The sequence below is a fragment of the Lolium perenne genome, chromosome 7 (assembly GCF_019359855.2).
Source record: "Lolium perenne isolate Kyuss_39 chromosome 7, Kyuss_2.0, whole genome shotgun sequence".
Taxonomy (NCBI): Eukaryota; Viridiplantae; Streptophyta; class Magnoliopsida; order Poales; family Poaceae; genus Lolium; species Lolium perenne.
Genome location: NC_067250.2, coordinates 264,705,318 through 264,724,022, shown reverse-complemented (window position 1 = coordinate 264,724,022; position 18,705 = coordinate 264,705,318). Strand labels below are relative to the sequence as shown.

Sequence of the window (18,705 nt, the reverse complement as noted above, 5' to 3'; positions counted from 1 at the left end):
TGGACTGGTCCAGCCCCAAGATCTGCCGATCGCTGTCAGGTCGATCCTCGTTCTTCAGCGATGCTCCTGCGGGAGATTCCGCCGCCGCCGCCGCTCTCAGTCCATTGCGCAACTGCGGCGTCGCCGCCTCCTCACCCCCTCCAGACAACATTAAGTTCTGAAGTAGACCTACCCTCGCCGTCCCCTTCCCCAGTAAGTCTCGGCGGCGGCGCCTTCCCTCCAATCCGATTCCTTGTGCGGGCGGTTTCGCCGAGCATTTCTACCCACCACCGAGTCCGCGCGGATCTCGGGCACCGGATTGGCCGCCGGACTTGCGGAGGGGCTTGATCTGGTGATCGGGATGAGTGAGGGGAGAGGGAGGCGATGAGCGTCGCTGGGATGCGCACGGGGAGCTGCGACTATCCCAACGTCGGCATGGCCACAGCGAAGCTCCGTTGCCCCGACTAGCGCTATTAGTTCTCCTATTCGCATCCTCCACGGCCCACGACTAGCGACGACCACCTGCGGTTGGAGCCTCCTCTCCAGCCTAGTTCGTCGTCTCAAGTGAAGGCAAATCCTCCATTTTGTTTCTCTATTTTTCTATTTCTTGCCATATGAGGATGAGCAGTATGCATGTTTGTGCTGATAAGGGGATTAGTGGAGTTGCTCCTTTTTAATGTGAAGCATATATGTTTGAAGCATGATACTTGTATGCAAATTGTGAGCCTGATGTAGCTGCCTACACTATCTTAATCAATTATTTCTGTAAGTATGTACATCTAGATAAGGCTGTTGATGTGTTGGAGAAGATGGTTAGCGACCAGTGTTTTCCCGATATAATAATGTACAACACACTCCTAAATGTTATAGAAGTGATTACTGGGAACGGTTAGTCAGTGTGAAATACTTAGCTCGTGCAGTGACCACAACGAGAGTGATAATCCTGGTCTATTGAGCAGTTACTTAGAAGTGACAGCAAGACCACAATTTCTTAGAATGTTTGGCAATGGAATTCATGACCAAATGAAAGATTAGTATGTGCAGTCCTTGAGAATTACTTGCAATTTCTCAGAACGTCCTGCACTTTTTCATCTTTATTGTTTGACGCTGTGGCTGCTGACCAATTCTTCTGCTAGTGTTCTACAATATATAGTTCATGGTTCTTGTCCGAGGTTTTTAAGATTTCAAAATGCCAGGGTTTAGCTTTGTAGCTCCAGTCTTAGATGACCTCATCACCTAGTTATTGATTTTAGCTGGCTTAAGGTGCAAGATCAGGTGGTTCAAACTCTGTTGGCATTTTTTCGTTGCTAGCATGTACTGTAGACTTTGTTTGCCCCACTTTCATTTGGTCATTCCTGTTGTTCCAATTATCTGGCATTTGTTTGCGCAGTTGACTCTTGTCTTTTGTGTATGTTGATAAGTGGGGCAAGGAATGTGAAATTGTGAATGCTAAACCCATGATGGTAGAACAAAATAAGCCAATATATTGTTATATACTTCAAGTGTATGTGTGAGATTTTAGACTGAAAGGCGACTTAATACCACTGGCATGAGTGGAGTATCTACTTTCAGACTATCACCTTACCATGATAGAATAGATTATTCTCCGTCCCTTGCAAAAGGAAGAAGATTATTCTATATCATGGATCATCTGTCACTCATCTTAAAGTTCCATTTATATTTCAATGGAACCAATAAAAGATTTGTTCATTATCGTGATATAGTGAGAGCTGCTTAATACTTACTCAAAGCATGGCACAACAGTATGCCTGTTTATGGACATTCAGTCTTTTTTTTTTTTGCAACATTTCTTATTTTGGTGGCTTGCATAGCTCTCAATTTGAAGAAGGCAAATTTAACGGCAACTTCAAATTCACATTTAATTGATCTATGAATTTATTTTATTTTACTTGCTAGTGGTATATATTCACTTGAACACTGCTATTTCGCTAAATGTATATTAGGCAGCCTTTGTTTTCTAGACTTGCTCATTTCAGTTTTTCATTTACAGCTGCCTGCATCGATCTGTACAGTTATTTTTTAAAAATACTTCAAATATATATGCCTGATAACTAGATTTTCCTTCTTCATTGTAAGCATTGTACCTTGTTATGATGCAAGTGCAACCATGTTTCAAATAGGAGCATTTGCTGGATTCACATAGGTGATGGAGGCAAGGCTTTGCTAGAGGCAGATGAATGCCAAAATAAGCTGTACTCTTTGGGAAGCTCAGGTCTGTACATGATACCGGATTACCATTGTTGTATATCCGTCTTTCATAGTTGTTTTGCAAAGTGCTTGAATTTTAGGGAACTCAAGAGTACATATTTAGTCCTCACTAGGTGGACTTAGAGCTTGCAAAGGCAGAATCAGTCAAAGTTGGATGATGAAGAGCTTAGAAACAAGTTGTGACTTAAGGTTGCAAAGCTGGGGAACACTTATAGCTAAGTTTGCTTCTGTGAATCCCTTATAGCTAAGTTCCATTTAGTTGTGTAAGCATATGTCTGTCGTATCCTTTCCAGAAGAGAAGTGCTTCCATGAACAATGAAACTTGTCCATTATATTGAGGTTCCGTTGAGTTCTACAACCTGTGTTCAAAGGAATGTTTTGGAGACCTTATCTGTGCCCAAAAGATCACCATCCTGTTCACTAGTTGTTGACACTATGAAGTACTCACAGTGATTCAATATTGTTATGTAATTCACGAATCTGAATGTGTTGTGTTGTCGCATTCTAGTGGTACGTATATCAGTAAAGAATTGAAAGCTTCGAATATTCATTTCATTTCAATACTCATTTCATTCCTGTTATATATTTAGCCACATTTCAGTCGAAAAAAATGGGCTCTCTTCTCACCACAGTATATAATACCACCAAATCTATTAGTGCACAGCTTAAAATCAATTGATCAACACAAAAATAACTTTACAAAAGAAAAAAACTAGATGAGAAAAAAAAACTAAAGGACACCATGAGATCCAAACACCAGCCTTCTTTCGCTGCTAAACTCTGTAGTGATGATAATGCAATTTCTCCAAATGAAGGGCGTGCTTGGTAGGTCACACCGTCGCAGACCCTTTTGACCGGAATCAATTAGCCGCCCTCCAAGTCCAGCCTAGAGCAAAAGTAAAATGGCAGGGGGGCATATTAGGCATTCCGTGCTCTCATGCAATTATTTGTTCCAAATTTCTGCCATGCCAAAGCGTGAAAAGAAAAGACAGATCAACTGATATGACGGCGATACTCTTCACGCTCCTCCTCGCCAGGGCCTTGACCATCCATATCTGAAAACCGCAATCATAAAAATAAGATTCATGTTAGTCAGGTAAATCATCTTGTACAAAAAAACAGCTTTATAATATACTTCACTCAACAGGACAAATATATCAGTAAAACACCATAGTACACATATTCTTATTTCCAATGGACTCCTTTCACAACATTAAAAAAGTTGATAGTCAAATTAAAGTATAAATAGAGTGGTCACTTCTTCAAGCCTTACATCTAGATTGCTACTGTAGCATTTAGCATGGAAATTGTCAAGTCCAATTGTCAGGAGAATTATTCAAAACGGTTTACCAATTACCACATGTTAGCTTGGCCTCCAGTATTGTTGTACTAGACGATACTCCGCGCGTTGCGGCAGGTCCTTTTAGAAAAAAATGATGGGCAATATGAATGTTAAAAGATCATATAGATAATTAAGATAGCATAACCTGATAGGTTATTGAAGTAGTGCTCAACTTTGTATATAGTGTGGTCAAAATAATAAGTTAGCAAACTATATAGAAATAAGGCTATTGAAAAAAAAGTCAATACAGTCAACATTGATTTAGAGAAATTTATTTGTCTTACATAAGGACATATAGGACTACCTAAAGATGCAGCGGTGACATATTTATTTATTTTACTGGTAAGTCATGTGTCCTTATTTTAGTGCATCACCTTCTCATTTATTCTGTAAATGCAGTCTCATCTCCATGGTTCAAATATTCTGAAAGTGAACCGCAATATATATATTATTGTGGTATTGTTTAAGAAAATTACATAGAAGAACGAACATCATGAATATGAAGTGACCAGGCCAATAATTGCAGCTTGTCCAAGTTGGACAAATAGATGTACGAAGCAATCGGTAGCTAACTATATGCTCCTGAAACTGAGCAACACAGTGACTATTAGAAGCGAAGCATAACTAAACACAGCAGAAGACGAACAAATCTGATCTCTTTTCTATATTACATTACCGTCCCCACAGGATCACTGCAGAAAGAACAAATTAATGAATCAGTTGCAATAAATCAAATTAAGAGGTTCTCCTGATTATACAACCCAAGTCGAGTTCTGAGCTAGTAGAAAATCTCATGTCAAAAATCTTAACATAGTCTCGGCAGAAATTATAATTCTGACCTAGATCTTGCAATCGGGCTACACCAATATTGAAGCGATTCAACCCCGTAAGGATTGGATCTCTGTGCATACAGTGCTAGTCCCATGGATCAATCGCTAGCACACACAGTTCGATGAATAAACAGAATAATGCGTCACTTATTACAACGTATGATCCATAATATATTTATTACAACTTGCATAGATCACGGCTAGCTCAAATAACACAGTTCAAAGCGGAAAACAAATAAATTCAAAGAGCTCCATCACGCCACAGGCGAACCTGCTGAGTGGAAGCTCGCGACCTAAATATGGAATTTCACTCTGTCCTCAAAGTTACCTGCAACATGAAACGTTGCAGCCACGCAGGGTCAATACATTGAATGTATTGGCGAGTATCACTAGAGACGTATAACAAACCTATCAAGTACATTTTCAAGGTGAGGGTTCAAACTTTTATTTTGCACAAAGCAATCACAGTCTCGTACTAGTTTTATTCCAGCAATTTTAATCTCCGAACTCGTATAGTGCACATGCGAGTAGGTCAAGCTCAGGGCCCCTACCATGCTAAACTAGTTATAAATTTATAATACATTGAAAATACTATAACACTAGTTATAAATTTAAAATCTGTAACTTTTGTAAAAAAAAATAGAAACTAACAGTACCAAGGTGTTCTTCTCATTTTTATGAATGCAGGGGTGTATTATTTCCTAATGTTGGACGTGTAATTATTTTTCTAATATTTTTACAAGATTAAACATTTCGCGATCTTTTAATAAGTTCGCCCAAAAAGTTGTCAGAAAAAGTTGCTCCGATGGAAAAACTTTGTACATGAAAGTTGTAGAAAATTTAATTATGAATTCAACATCAGAAGAATTATCCAAAACGGAGTTATAGATCAGAAGATATGAAAATTTTAAAGTTAGCTTCAGCTAGCACATTCACGAAGTGAATTGGATCGATCAGTCACATGCGCGTAAGAATGTTAATAATCTGGACCACAGGATGATAGTCTAACTCTAAAGTTGTGGGAGTTGTAGTGGGTCAGGTACCGGGTATAGCTCTCACCAAGTTGGCACCGGCGTAGGTCGTCGTGCCGGTGGCTGCTCCGATGATCACCGGTGATCCTGAGGTGGTGGACGAGGTCCAGTCCGACGCGGTGAAGGAGATTCAGTATTTATGGCTGTATGTTACTAATGGAACCAAATGGAGTGAGGGTGTCGTATGGCTCGTACCGGCGGCTGTAGAAGACGATGACAACAGCCTCTAATGTTTCGAGGGCGATGGTCTGCAGTTACCGCGGGATGGTCGACGAGAAGCAGTGCGTCACGGTGGTCCCGGCTGTATCGTTGGAGACCGCGTTTACTTCCCCAAAGGACAGCGATGAGTGGCTGATCGTGCTCAACTCCGGCGATGCTTCGGCGGAACTCCGGCGACGGATTCAGCTCGTTCCGTCGCTCTGCGCGAGATGGGAATCGATAAGAACGACAATCGGAAGTTACGGGAAAAGTTTATACAGAGAAGGACGGCTTAGGGCGAGGAGAACCTCAAGCTCGAGCTTGATGTGCGGCTGGCAATGGCGATCTCCAGCGAGAAATTTTGGCGGCCTGGCGGCTCGAAATCTAGGGTTTTTAGTGGCAAAAACAGAGGAGAATATGGGGTATTTATAGGACAATTTTCGTGCAAAAGGGGGCTAGAAACGGAGCAGATTTAGCGAAGGAATCGGGAGAGTTCGGTTCTGTTCGCTTATGCGAGGACGACTCCCAGGCTGGAGGTTGGAGATGACAAACGGCCCCACTTGTCAGGAAGAAAAATAAAAAGGAAAGACGCGAGGGGCAACGTGAGGGGCATGCTGCTAGGCTAGCTTGTCACGTTCGGCCGCTTGGCCTACGCGCGAGCGCTGATGCGCGTTCCGGCTGGGTCGCCCTTGCCGGTCGATTGTTCCTTTATTTTTTTCTCTTTTTTGTGTGCATTATTTCTTGTAATAGTTTTATGCCTCAAAATTAGCTTAAATAAATTATGATTCTTTTCTTTTTGAAAATGTACCAGTAGTGCGTATGAACATTAAGGAACACTGTTCTAACGCAAACCAAACGCAAGGATACACATATTTTCTGCATTTAGCCTAATAGGCGATTAGCAAATCTAGGTATTTTTTTATGCAAAGGAAATAACTAAAACCTTTTCGAAAATAAAACTTCCGTATGCTAATATGATGCAATGCATGAATTTAAAAAAAAATGGGTAGATTCTGGGATGTTACAAATATTAAGGTCAATCCAAACATCAATGAATCAACGGCACACAACTTCTGAATGAGCTCACAGAGGGGGGGGGGGGGGGGGGGGGGTTGGCATCCAAGCACGGTGCGAGCTGGTGGTAGCCTGCTGGTACAGCGACGGCTGGCAGGATGTGAAAAACAGAGATTTTAGGCGAATTCCGATTTGTATCAAGCAAACAGAAAATATCAAGAAATAGCCACCGATCGAAGCGTGTGAGATGACAAAGGACCAAGAAATATTGCCGCTTTGTCATCAAAGTTGTCAAGCGCTAGAAGGATGTCAGAAGTAATATTCATGTGGAAGAAGATGGGGAGGGAATGGATCGCCTGGAGCTATGCAGCGGACGCCGGCGGGACGGCCGGCCGGCTTGCCAGACGCCAACCCATACTGGAGAGATTTGAGAGGGGGCGCATGGCTTTTAAATAGGGAAACCTACGTGAACTTTTCATATGCCTTCATTAATTTCCGTTTCTTGTAGTGATTGTTGGGAGAGGAAACGACTGTGTCACTGCGGAGAGGAATGGATCGATGGTTGTACCGCTCTAGCGTCATATTGTGCGTCATAACAACAGTAATGCACCGATTGTTTGGATTCATGACCAGCCAACGTGAGGGCAAATAATGGATGACGTGGATGAATAAGAGGGCAGGAAAATTATGTAGTGGGGTCTCCTATTTAGAGATAGAAGATTACCTTCTGAATACTACTTTCCCGCATGACTGTATGTCTCTATTTGTGAAAAACAGTTGATTTGTTCTTCTGGTATAAACAGAAAAATGTATTTGCATACTTATTTATTTCTTAATATTAGTACATAGGAGGCCCAAAATCTTATACATATATGTTTGTGTGCAAAGCTAGAAATTTGCAGCCATGGCAAGTAAGGGAATTATCGAATAACTACAGTGCAGTCTGAAGATTGTTGGGGCTGATCGAGTGTGTTTCCTATGGTTTGCAGGTCTTCAGGTAAGCTACATGCGACAGTTTCTAAATTCTAACTAGTTAGCTACAGGGGTGTTACACAAGCAGATTAGCTGAAATCCATTCCTGTTGCTTGCTATGAGGTGCCTTCGGTGGCTTGCATGGGTGGTTCGATATTTACGATAGAGACATTATCAGAAACTCTGTGTGCACTTAAAGTGGTCTCCTACATTTCCCAGCTGTCTCTAATTAGGTGGCACGTACCTCGCTCAAGTTCCATATTGATGACAAACAAGATCATAATCATCTCTACGCATGCTCAATCTTCACCTGTCTTGTAACCATAGCCTAATCTCAGTATGTGCACTGAGAAAAATTTGCTTGATATACCAACTTTCTTTTGTTGTTCTGAAGAAAAGGGTTTAAACTTACATTGTAGTGTCTTACGAAGTGTTGTTTGTTTGGTCTAATCCAAGCAACATTATGATTAAAGCACCAAGGGTTAGTACCACTATAATTACCATGTTTTCATACAATGTTTGGATTTTGCGGGGAGGAACTTAAAGTATTTTAGGCTTAGTATCAGGATACAATACGAGCATTAGGGTTAATTAGGAGTCCCAGCTAGCTTCATAATCTCTAACCAACCTTAAATTCCTGATTGAATTTGACTAGCAATTGTACTAATCCAGCAGATTGAATGAGGAACAGGTGTAATGTTGCGTGCATAGGCTTGCGTACCTAAACATGCTCGATGTGGCAGCGGATGCGGATTAACCTGCGGCTTCGAGGCGGTGGAGTTGGTGCGGCGACGCCGTCCCTCCTCGATATGGCGGCGGCGACATCGCTGGCTGCTGTGAGTCGCTAACTTGGGAACCTGCTTGATGTGGCGGCGGCGTCGCTGGTGGAAGTGGCGGCGGAGTGCGTGACCCGGCACCATTCTTCCTCGCTCGAGCGCTCACTCGACGCGGTCGAGACCGAGTCGGCCAAGGCGCGGGTGGTGCTCAAGATGGAGAAGGCCATCAAGAAAGCCGCCGGAGAGGAAGTGAAGGACCCCGAGGAAGACGTCAACGCGCGGCCCGTGGTGCCGGTTGTGCGGCTCATGTACGGTTAGATCTCAGAGGCGTCGATCGTGCTTTGCTCCCGGTATTGAAAGAGACGAACAACGTCGAGGCTGTAGATCTCACGCTGAGGAGGAGCAAAACGGACGCGGACCTCGGCATCGTCTATGTGGCGACGGCGGCGGCTGCTGTCCATCGATACCTAGGCACGGGCAACTCTATTTGCCAGCTACTGGGCTGGCCCAAAAACTACTAACTTTTTATTATTTACATCCTGCTGGGCTACCGGGCCTAATCTACTACTCTCAATCCTGACCGTTGACCCTAATCATACCTCTCTCCACCCCAGGAGTGGTAAAAGGTACTGTAAAACAAGCCTTATGGAGAGTGGGACTTCCAGAGGCCTTCGACTGTGTCAGAGCGTGCACCACAATAGTTTGAAGCATACCTCAAGATGCACCGCCATATTCATCACGGGGCTACTCACAAACAACTCCAAGTTAATTTGGCTGAGCACATGTGAAACCAGAGAGAAAACCAATAGATCCATTTGATCGTGTGAACTATGTCTTCAATTATCGGTTTTTAAATTTGTAATTTAAATAACTGTATGAATTATGTCAATCAAATACTAATGTTAAAGGTTTACTATATGTAATTGATTTATGTATTTTGATGAAAAATGGTCAAGAAATAGACAAGAATGGACAAAAGTATGATAAAAACCCAAAAATTGAGCTCGTGCATATAGAATTTGGCGCACGCCATGGGAGTAGAGAGTAGAGACGGCCTCCGCACGGACACTTTTCCAAACCGCCACCAAGTCCTATCCACATAGGCAAAAACACCCAAAAAAATAGGCGCGCTCTTTTTTGCGAAACGTAATACATACATAAACGATCACAAATGTGTAGGTACACTTGCTTCTATGAACGTACACACATACACTTTACTCCTATATATGAGCACCTTTGAAAGTGCAAGAAACTGATCCTACGGATGTTGAGATTGACAAAGTCAACACAAACGTCTCGCTATCGACGGAAAAACCAAAATACCTAACCTAGGGTTTAATATCTTGTTTGGAGGTACCACTATCCTTCAAACCATCCAACCACATATTGATTCTCTGATAAATATGCTCCTGGAAATGGTCTTAAGGCATGTAAAATGCAATATCCTTATGAGAGGTCCTTAAAGAAATAAACCAATCTTTTGTTAAGAACCGGTGCTTATTTATACTAGTTAGACGCTTAACTAGGCACAACTCCTATACAAATAAGCATCATTTCTTACTAAAATGCTTGATTTATTTTTATAAGCACTCATCTAAGCATCTTACAAAATACTCCCTCCGTTTTCGGAAATTCAATTCGGCTCTTGGGTGCATATGCTCCCTCCATTTAAAAAAACATATTTCTAATTGTCAAAAAGATTTAACAAAAAAAATTGCATGTACATCTCGACAATCTCTGTGTGTTCGTGCAATTTCATGAAAATCCGATGTGTTTTGTGGTCGGTGTAAAAAAGATAAAATAAGTCTCATAAAAAACCTTATTTTTAGAACTAAATATTGTCATTTTTACACAGGTCAAACTACAAGTTAATTTTTCATGGAAAGACTTTGTGCCTACTTACCATGTCAAGATGTACACCTGAATTTTTAGTTTGGAATTTTTTGACATTTCAAAATATATCAAAATTGCAGTTCAAACTAAGAGCATCTCTAGTCGCGTCCCCCAAATCGTCCCCAAACGGCACCGGATTGAGCGTCTGGGGGACGTGTTTCATTCGTGCCGCGTTTGGGGGACGTCGCTCCCCAGCCGCGTTCCCCAAACGCCGCCCCAAAACATTAAAATACTCTTTTTTGTTTTTTTTTGCATTTTTATTTCAATAAAGAGAAGAAATATTGCACAAACTAATACATAATTTGGAAGTGGTTTATATGAAGATATAGTTTGGAACATGGTTTTCCACAAACTAATACATAGTTTGAACCATGGTTGACACAAATATAAAATATTGGAAAAAAAATAAACCTAACTAGGCCGGGCATCGAAGGTTTCGTGTGTTTGCTGCCAAGAAAGAACACTCAAGGACACACCTAGTCACCCAAACTGGAAAATCCAGCTGGTGAGGGTGCCCTGTTGGTTCTTCCGAGGAAGAACAACCAGAGACCTTTGTGCATATATTCACTGCGAAGAAACAACACTCTTCAGCCGTCGTCCTCGTCGGTGTTGTCGTTGTGGTAGTTCCGACGGCAACGCGTCTCGTCGAACACCTTGACGCTCATGTTCCTGTCGGCAAAGTAGGAGAACACGAGCACGAAGCCGGTTTGGAGGCTGTGGTGGCGCGCGAACTTCTCCCAGCCGATGTGGAGGTACATCTTGCCGCGCGCGTCGTAGATCACATCCACGATCCACCGGTAGTAGCCGCACGAATCCTCCCGCAGATGCAGCGTGCCCGGGCGTTCGTCGCCGGCGACGAAGTCGGCGAAGCCGTCCGGCAACCTCTGGATGCCGCGTGGGTCTGATGCGTGCAGTTAACACACGTCCGTTGGAAACCCCAAGAGGAAGGTGTGATGCGTACAGTAGCAAGTTTTCCCTCAGAAAGAAACCAACGTTTATCGAACCAGTAGGAGCCAAGAAGCACGTTGAAGGTTGATGGCGGCGAAGTGTAGTGCGGCGCAACACCAGGGATTCCGGCGCCAACGTGGAACCTGCACAACACAATCAAAGTACTTTGCCCCAACGTAACAGTGAGGTTGTCAATCTCACCGGCTTGCTGTAAACAAAGGATTAACCGTATAGTGTGGAAGATGATGTTTGTTTGCGAAGAACAGTAAAGAACAATTGCAGTAGATTGTATTTCAAATGTAAAGAATGGACCGGGATCCACAGTTCACTAGTGGTGTCTCTCCCATAAGATAAATAGCTTGTTGGGTAAACAAATTACAGTTGGACAATTGACAAATAAAGAAGGCATAACAATGCACATACATATATCATGATGAGTACTATGAGATTTAATCAGGGCATTACGATAAAGTACATAGACTACTATCCAGCATGCATCTATGCCTAAATAGTCCACTTTCAGGTTATCATCCGAACCCCTTCCGGTATTAAGTTGCAAGCAACCGACAATTGCATTAAGTATGGTGCGTAATGTAATCAACACAAATATCCTTAGACAAAGCATCGATGTTTTATCCCTAGTGGCAACAGCACATCCACAACCTTAGAACTTTCTCACTTGTCCTGCATTCAATGGAGGCATGAACCCACTATCGAGCATAAATACTCCCTCTTGGAGTTACAAGTATCAACTTGGCCAGAGCCTCTACTAGCAACGGAGAGCATGCAAGAACATAAACAATATATATGATAGATTGATAATCAACTTGACATAGTATTCAATATTCATCGGATCCCAACAAACACAACATGTAGCATTACAAATAGATGATCTTGATCATGATAGGCAGCTCACAAGATCTAACATGATAGCACAATGAGGAGAAGACAACCATCTAGCTACTGCTATGGACCCATAGTCCAGGGGTGAACTACTCACACATCGATCCGGAGGCGATCATGGCGATGAAGAGCCCTCCGGGAGATGATTCCCCTCTCCGGCAGGGTGCCGGAGGCGATCTCCTGAATCCCCCGAGATGGGATTGGCGGCGGCGGCGTCTCTGGAAGGTTTTCCGTATCGTGGCTCTCGGTACTGGGGTATTCGCGACGAAGGCTTTAAGTAGGCGGAAGGGCAGGTCAGGGGGCGTCACGAGGGACCCACACGCTAGGGCCGCACGGGCCCAAGCCTGGCCGCGCCGCCCTAGTGTGTCGTCGCCTCGTGGCCCCACTTCGTATCTCCCTCGGTCTTCTGGAAGCTTCGTGGAAAAATAAGCCCCTGGGCGTTGATTTCGTCCAATTACGAGAATATTTCCTTACTAGGATTTCTGAAACCAAAAACAGCAGAAAACAGCAACTGGCTCTTCGGCATCTCGTCAATAGGTTAGTGCCGGAAAATGCATAATAATGACATATAATATGTATAAAACATGTGAGTATCATCATAAAAGTAGCATGGAACATAAGAAATTATAGATACGTTTGAGACGTATCAAGCATCCCCAAGCTTAGTTCCTACTCGCCCTCGAGTAGGTAAACGATAACAAAGATAATTTCTGAAGTGACATGCTATCATAATCTTGATCATACTATTGTAAAGCATATGAGATGAATGCAGCGATTCGAAGCAATGATGAAGATAATGAGTAAACAAATGAATCATATAGCAAAGACTTTTCATGAATAATACTTTCAAGACAAGCATCAATAAGACTTGCATACGAGTTACTCATAAAGCAATAAATTCAAAGTAAAGGTATTAAAGCAACACAAAGGAAGATATAAGTTTCAGCGGTTTCTTTCAACTTCAACATATTTATCTCATGGATAATTGTCAACACAAAGTAATATAACAAGTGCAATAGGTAAACATGTAAGAATCAATGCACACAGTTTACACAAGTGTTTGCTTCTGGGATAGAAAGAAGTAGGTAAACTAACTCAACAATAAAGTAGAAGAATGGCCCTTCGCAGAGGGAAGCATGGATTACTATTTTTGTGCTAGAGCTTTTCATTTTGAAAACATAGAAACAATTTTGTCAACGGTAGTAATAAATCATATGTGTTATGTATAAGATATCTTATAAGTTGCAAGCCTCATGCATAGAATACTAATAGTGCTCGCACCTTGTCCTAATTAGCTTGGATTAACATGGATTATCATTGCATAGCATATGTTTCAACCAAGTGTCACAAAGGGGTACCTCTATGCCTCCTGTACAAGGGTCTAAGGAGAAGGTTCGCATTGGATTTCTCGCTTTTGATCATTCTCAACTTAGACACCCATACCGGGACAACATAGACAACAGATAATGGACTCCTCTTTAATGCATAAGCATTCAACAACAGATAATATTCTCATAAGAGATTGAGTATTTATTGTCCAAACTGAAACTTCCACCATGATTCATGGCTTTAGTTAGCGGCCCAATGTTCTTCTCTAACAATATGCATACTCAAACCATTTGATCATGAAAATCGCTCTTACTTCAGACAAGACGAACATGCATAGCAACTCACATGATATTCAACAAAGGTAAAAGTTGATGGCGTCCCCAGAAACATGGTTACCGCTCAACAAGCAACTTATTAAGAAATAAGATATATAAGTACATATTCTTCACCACAATAGTTTTTAAGGCTATTTTCCCATGAGCTATATATTGTAAAGGCAAAGAATAGAATTTTAAAGGTAGCACTCAAGTAATGTACTTTGGAATGGCAGAGAAATACCATGTGGTAGGTAGGTATGATGGACACAAATGGCATAGTTTTTGGCTCAAGGATTTGGATGCATGAGAAGAATCCCTCTCAATACAAGGCTAGGCTAGCAAGGTTGTTTGAAGCAAAATCAAGTATAAAATGGTACAGCAAGACTCACATATGAACATATTGTAAGCATTATAAGACTTTACATCGTCTCCTTGTTGTTCAAACACCTCAACCAGAAAATATCTAGACTTAGAGAGACCAATAATGCAAACCAAATTTTAACAAGCTCTATGTAGTTCTTCATTAATAGGTGCAAGGTACATGATGCAAGGGCTTAAACATGATCTATATGACCACAACAATTGCCAAGTATCAAATTATTCAAGACATTATACCAATTACCACATGCGGCCTTTTCCGTTTCCAACCATATATCAATGAACGAAGTAGTTCAACCTTCGCAATGAACATTAAGAATAAAGCTAAGAACACATGTGTTCATATGCAACAGTGGAGCATGTCTCTCTCCCACACAAAGAATGCTAGGATCCGACTTTATTCAAACAAAAACAAAAATAAACAAACAGACGCTCCAAGCAAAGCACATAAGATGTGACTGAATAAAAATATAGTTTCACTAGAGGTGACCTGATAAGTTGTCGATGAAGAAGGGGATGCCTTGGGCATCCCCAAGCTTAGATGCTTGAGTCTTCTTAAAATATGCAGGGATGAACCACGGGGGCATCCCCAAGCTTAGACTTTTCACTCTTCTTGATCATATTGTATCATCCTCCTCTCTTGACCCTTGAAAACTTCCTCCAAACCAAACTCGAAATAAACTCATTAGAGGGTTAGTGCAGAATTGAAAATTCATACATTCAGAGGTGACATAATCATTCTTAACACTTCTGGACATTGCACAAAGCTACTGAAAGTTAATGGAACAAAGAAATCCATCAAACATAGCAAAACAGGCAATGCGAAATAAAAGGCAGAATCTGTCAAAACAGAATAGTCCGTAAAGACGAATTTTCCAGGGGCACTTAACTTGCTCAGATGAAAATGCTCAAATTGAATGAAAGTTGCGTACATATCTGAGGATCACGCACGTAAATTGGCAGATTTTTCTGAGTTACCTACAGAGAACCCTGCCCAAATTCGTGATAGCAAGAAATCTGTTTCTGCGCAGTAATCCAAATCTAGTATTGACTTTACTATCAAAGACTTTACTTGGCACAACAATGCAATAAAATAAAGATAAGAAGAGGTTGCTACAGTAGTAACAACTTCCAAGACTCAAATATAAAACAAAAGTACTGTAGTAAAATCATGGGTTGTCTCCCATAAGCGCTTTTCTTTAACGCCTTTCAGCTAGGCGCAGAAAGTGTGAATCAAGTATTATCAAGAGATGAAGCAGCGACATCATAATTTGTTCTAATAATAGAATCATAAGGTAACTTCATTTTCTTTCTAGGGAAGTGTTTCATACCTTTCTTGAGAGGAAATTGATATTTAATATTACCTTCCTTCATATCAATAGTAGCACCAACAGTTCGAAGAAAAGGTCTTCCCAAAATAATGGGACAAGATTCATTGCATTCAATATCCAAGACAACAAAATCAACGGGGACAAGGTTATTGTTAACCATAATACGAACATTATCAATCCTCCCCAAAGGTTTCTTTATAGCATTATCAGCAAGATTAACATCCAAGTAACAATTTTTCAATGGTGGCAAGTCAAGCATATCATAAATTTTCTTAGGCATAACAGAGATACTTGCACTAAGATCACGTAAAGCATTACAATCAAAATCATTGACCCTCATCTTAATGATGGGCTCCCAACCATCTTCTAACTTCCTAGGAATAGAAGTTTCAAGTTTTAGTTTGTCTTCTCTAGCTTTTATGAGAGCATTTGTAATATGTTTTGTAAAGGCCAAATTTATAGCACTAGCATTAGGACTTCTAGCAAGTTTTTGTAAGAACTTTATAACTTCAGAGATGTGACAATTATCAAAATCTAAACCATTATGATCTACAGCAATGGGATCATTGTCCCCAATATTGAAAAAAATTTCAGCAGTTTTATCACAAGCAGTTTTAGCAGTTTCAGGTAATTTTGCACGCTTTGCACTAGGAGTAGAAACATTGCCAACACCAATTATTTTACCATTGATAGTAGGAGGTGTAGCAACATGTGAAGCATTATCATTACTAGTGGTGATAATAGTCCAAACTTTAGCTACATTATTCTCTTTAGCAAGTTTTTCGTTTTCTTCTCTTTCCCACCTAGCATGCAATTCAGCCATCAATCTAATATTTTCATTAATTCGAACTTGGATGGCATTTGCTGTAGTAACAATCTTATTATCATTATCCTTATTAGGCATAACTTTCAATTTTAAAAGATCAACATCAGAGGCAAGTCTATCAACCTTAGAAGCAAGAATATCAATTTTATCAAGCTTTTCCTTAACAGATTTGTTAAAAGCAGTTTGTGTACTAATAAATTCTTTAAGCATGGCTTCAAGACCAGGGGGTACACTCCTATTATTTTTGTAAGAATTCCCATAAGAATTACCATAACCGTTACTATTAGCAGAAGGATATGGCCTATAGTTGTTACCAGAATTATTCCTATAAGCATTGTTGTTGAAATTATTATTTTTAATGAAGTTCACATCAACATTTTCTTCTTGAGCAACCAATGAAGCTAAAGGAACATTATTAGGATCAACATTAGATCTACCATTCACAAGCATAGACATAATCACATCAATCTTATCACTCAAGGAGGAGGTTTCTTCGACAGAATTTACCTTCTTACCTTGTGGAGCTCTTTCCGTGTGCCATTCAGAGTAATTGACCATCATATCATCAAGAAGCTTTGTTGCCGCCCCCAAAGTGATGGACATAAAAGTACCTCCAGCAGTTGAATCCAATAGGTTCCGCGAAGAAAAATTCAATCCTGCATAGAAGGTTTGGATGATCATCCAAGTAGTCAGTCCATGGGTTGGGCAATTCTTTACCAAAGATTTCATTCTTTCCCATGCTTGAGCAACATGTTCATTGTCCAATTGCTTAAAATTCATTATGCTACTTCTCAAAGATATAATTTTAGCAGGAGGATAATATCTACCAATGAAAGCATCTTTACATTTAGTCCATGAATCAATACTATTCTTAGGCAAAGATAGCAACCAATCTTTAGCTCTTCCTCTTAAGGAGAAAGGAAACAATTTTAATTTTATAATGTCACCATCTACATCCTTATACTTTTGCATTTCACAAAGTTCAACAAAATTATTAAGATGGGCAGCAGCATCATCAGAACTAACACCAGAAAATTGCTCTCTCATGACAAGATTCAGTAAAGCAGGTTTAATTTCAAAGAATTCTGCTGTAGTAGCAGGTGGAGCAATAGGTGTGCATAAGAAATCATTATTATTTGTGTTTGTGAAGTCACACAACTTAGTGTTTTCAGGAGTATTCATTTTAACAGTAGTAAATAAAGCAAACTAGATAAAGTAAATGCAAGTAACTAATTTTTTTTGTGTTTTTAATATAGAGAACGCAAACAAGATAGTAAATAAAGTAAAGCTAGCAACTAATTTTTTTTGTGTTTTGTTTTAGTGCAGCAAACAAAGTAGTAAATAAAATAAAGCAAGACAAAAACAAAGTAAAGAGATTGAAAGTGGAGACTCCCCTTGCAGCGTGTCTTGATCTCCCCGGCAACGGCGCAAGAAAAAGTGCTTGATGCGTGCAGTTAACACACGTCCGTTGGGAACCCCAAGAGGAAGGTGTGATGCGTACAGTAGCAAGTTTTCCCTCAGAAAGAAACCAACGTTTATCGAACCAGTAGGAGCCAAGAAGCACGTTGAAGGTTGATGGCGGCGAAGTGTAGTGCGGCGCAACACCAGGGATTTCGGCGCCAACGTGGAACCTGCACAACACAATCAAAGTACTTTGCCCCAACGTAACAATGAGGTTGTCAATCTCACCGTCTTGCTGTAAACAAAGGATTAACCGTATAGTGTGGAAGATGATGTTTGTTTGCGAAGAACAGTAAAGAACAATTTCAGTAGATTGTATTTCAGATGTAAAGACTGGACCGGGATCCACAGTTCACTAGTGGTGTCTCTCCCATAAGATAAATAGCATGCTGGGTAAATAAATTACAGTTGGGCAATTGACAAATAAAGAAGGCATAACAATGCACATACATATATCATGATGAGTACTATGAGATTTAATCAGGGCATTACGACAAAGTACATAGACCGCTATCCAGCATGCATCTATGCCTAAATAGTCCACTTTCAGGTTATCATCCGAACCCCTTCCGGTATTAAGTTGCAAGCAACAGACAATTGCATTAAGTATGGTGCTTAATGTAATCAACACAAATATCCTTAGACAAAGCATCGATGTTTTATCCCTAGTGGCAACAGCACATCCACAACCTTAGAACTTTCTGTCCTTTGTCCCGATTCAATGGAGGCATGAACCCACTATCGAGCATAAATACTCCCTCTTGGAGTTACAAGTATCAACTTGGCCAGAGCCTCTACTAGCAACGGAGAGCATGCAAGAACATAAACAACATATATGATAGATTGATAATCAACTTGACATAGTATTCAATATTCATCGGATCCCAACAAACACAACATGTAGCATTACAAATAGATGATCTTGATCATGATAGGCAGCTCACAATA

The 18,705-nt window shown here is 40.8% G+C and overlaps 2 long non-coding RNA genes across 2 annotated transcripts; one reads left to right on the top strand and one right to left on the bottom strand.

The window, feature by feature from the left end:
* Window positions 1–2,789, top strand: LOC127312706 (uncharacterized). Its single transcript, XR_011748355.1, has 2 exons — window positions 1–549; window positions 2,121–2,789. It is a non-coding gene; the product is annotated as an uncharacterized lncRNA (long non-coding RNA).
* A 1,473-nt stretch (window positions 2,790–4,262) lies between these two features.
* Window positions 4,263–6,163, bottom strand: LOC127312705 (uncharacterized). Its single transcript, XR_007858507.1, has 4 exons — window positions 5,918–6,163; window positions 5,607–5,830; window positions 5,424–5,498; window positions 4,263–4,708 (listed from the first exon to the last, which is right to left on the bottom strand). It is a non-coding gene; the product is annotated as an uncharacterized lncRNA (long non-coding RNA).
* Window positions 6,164–18,705: the final 12,542 nt, after the last annotated feature.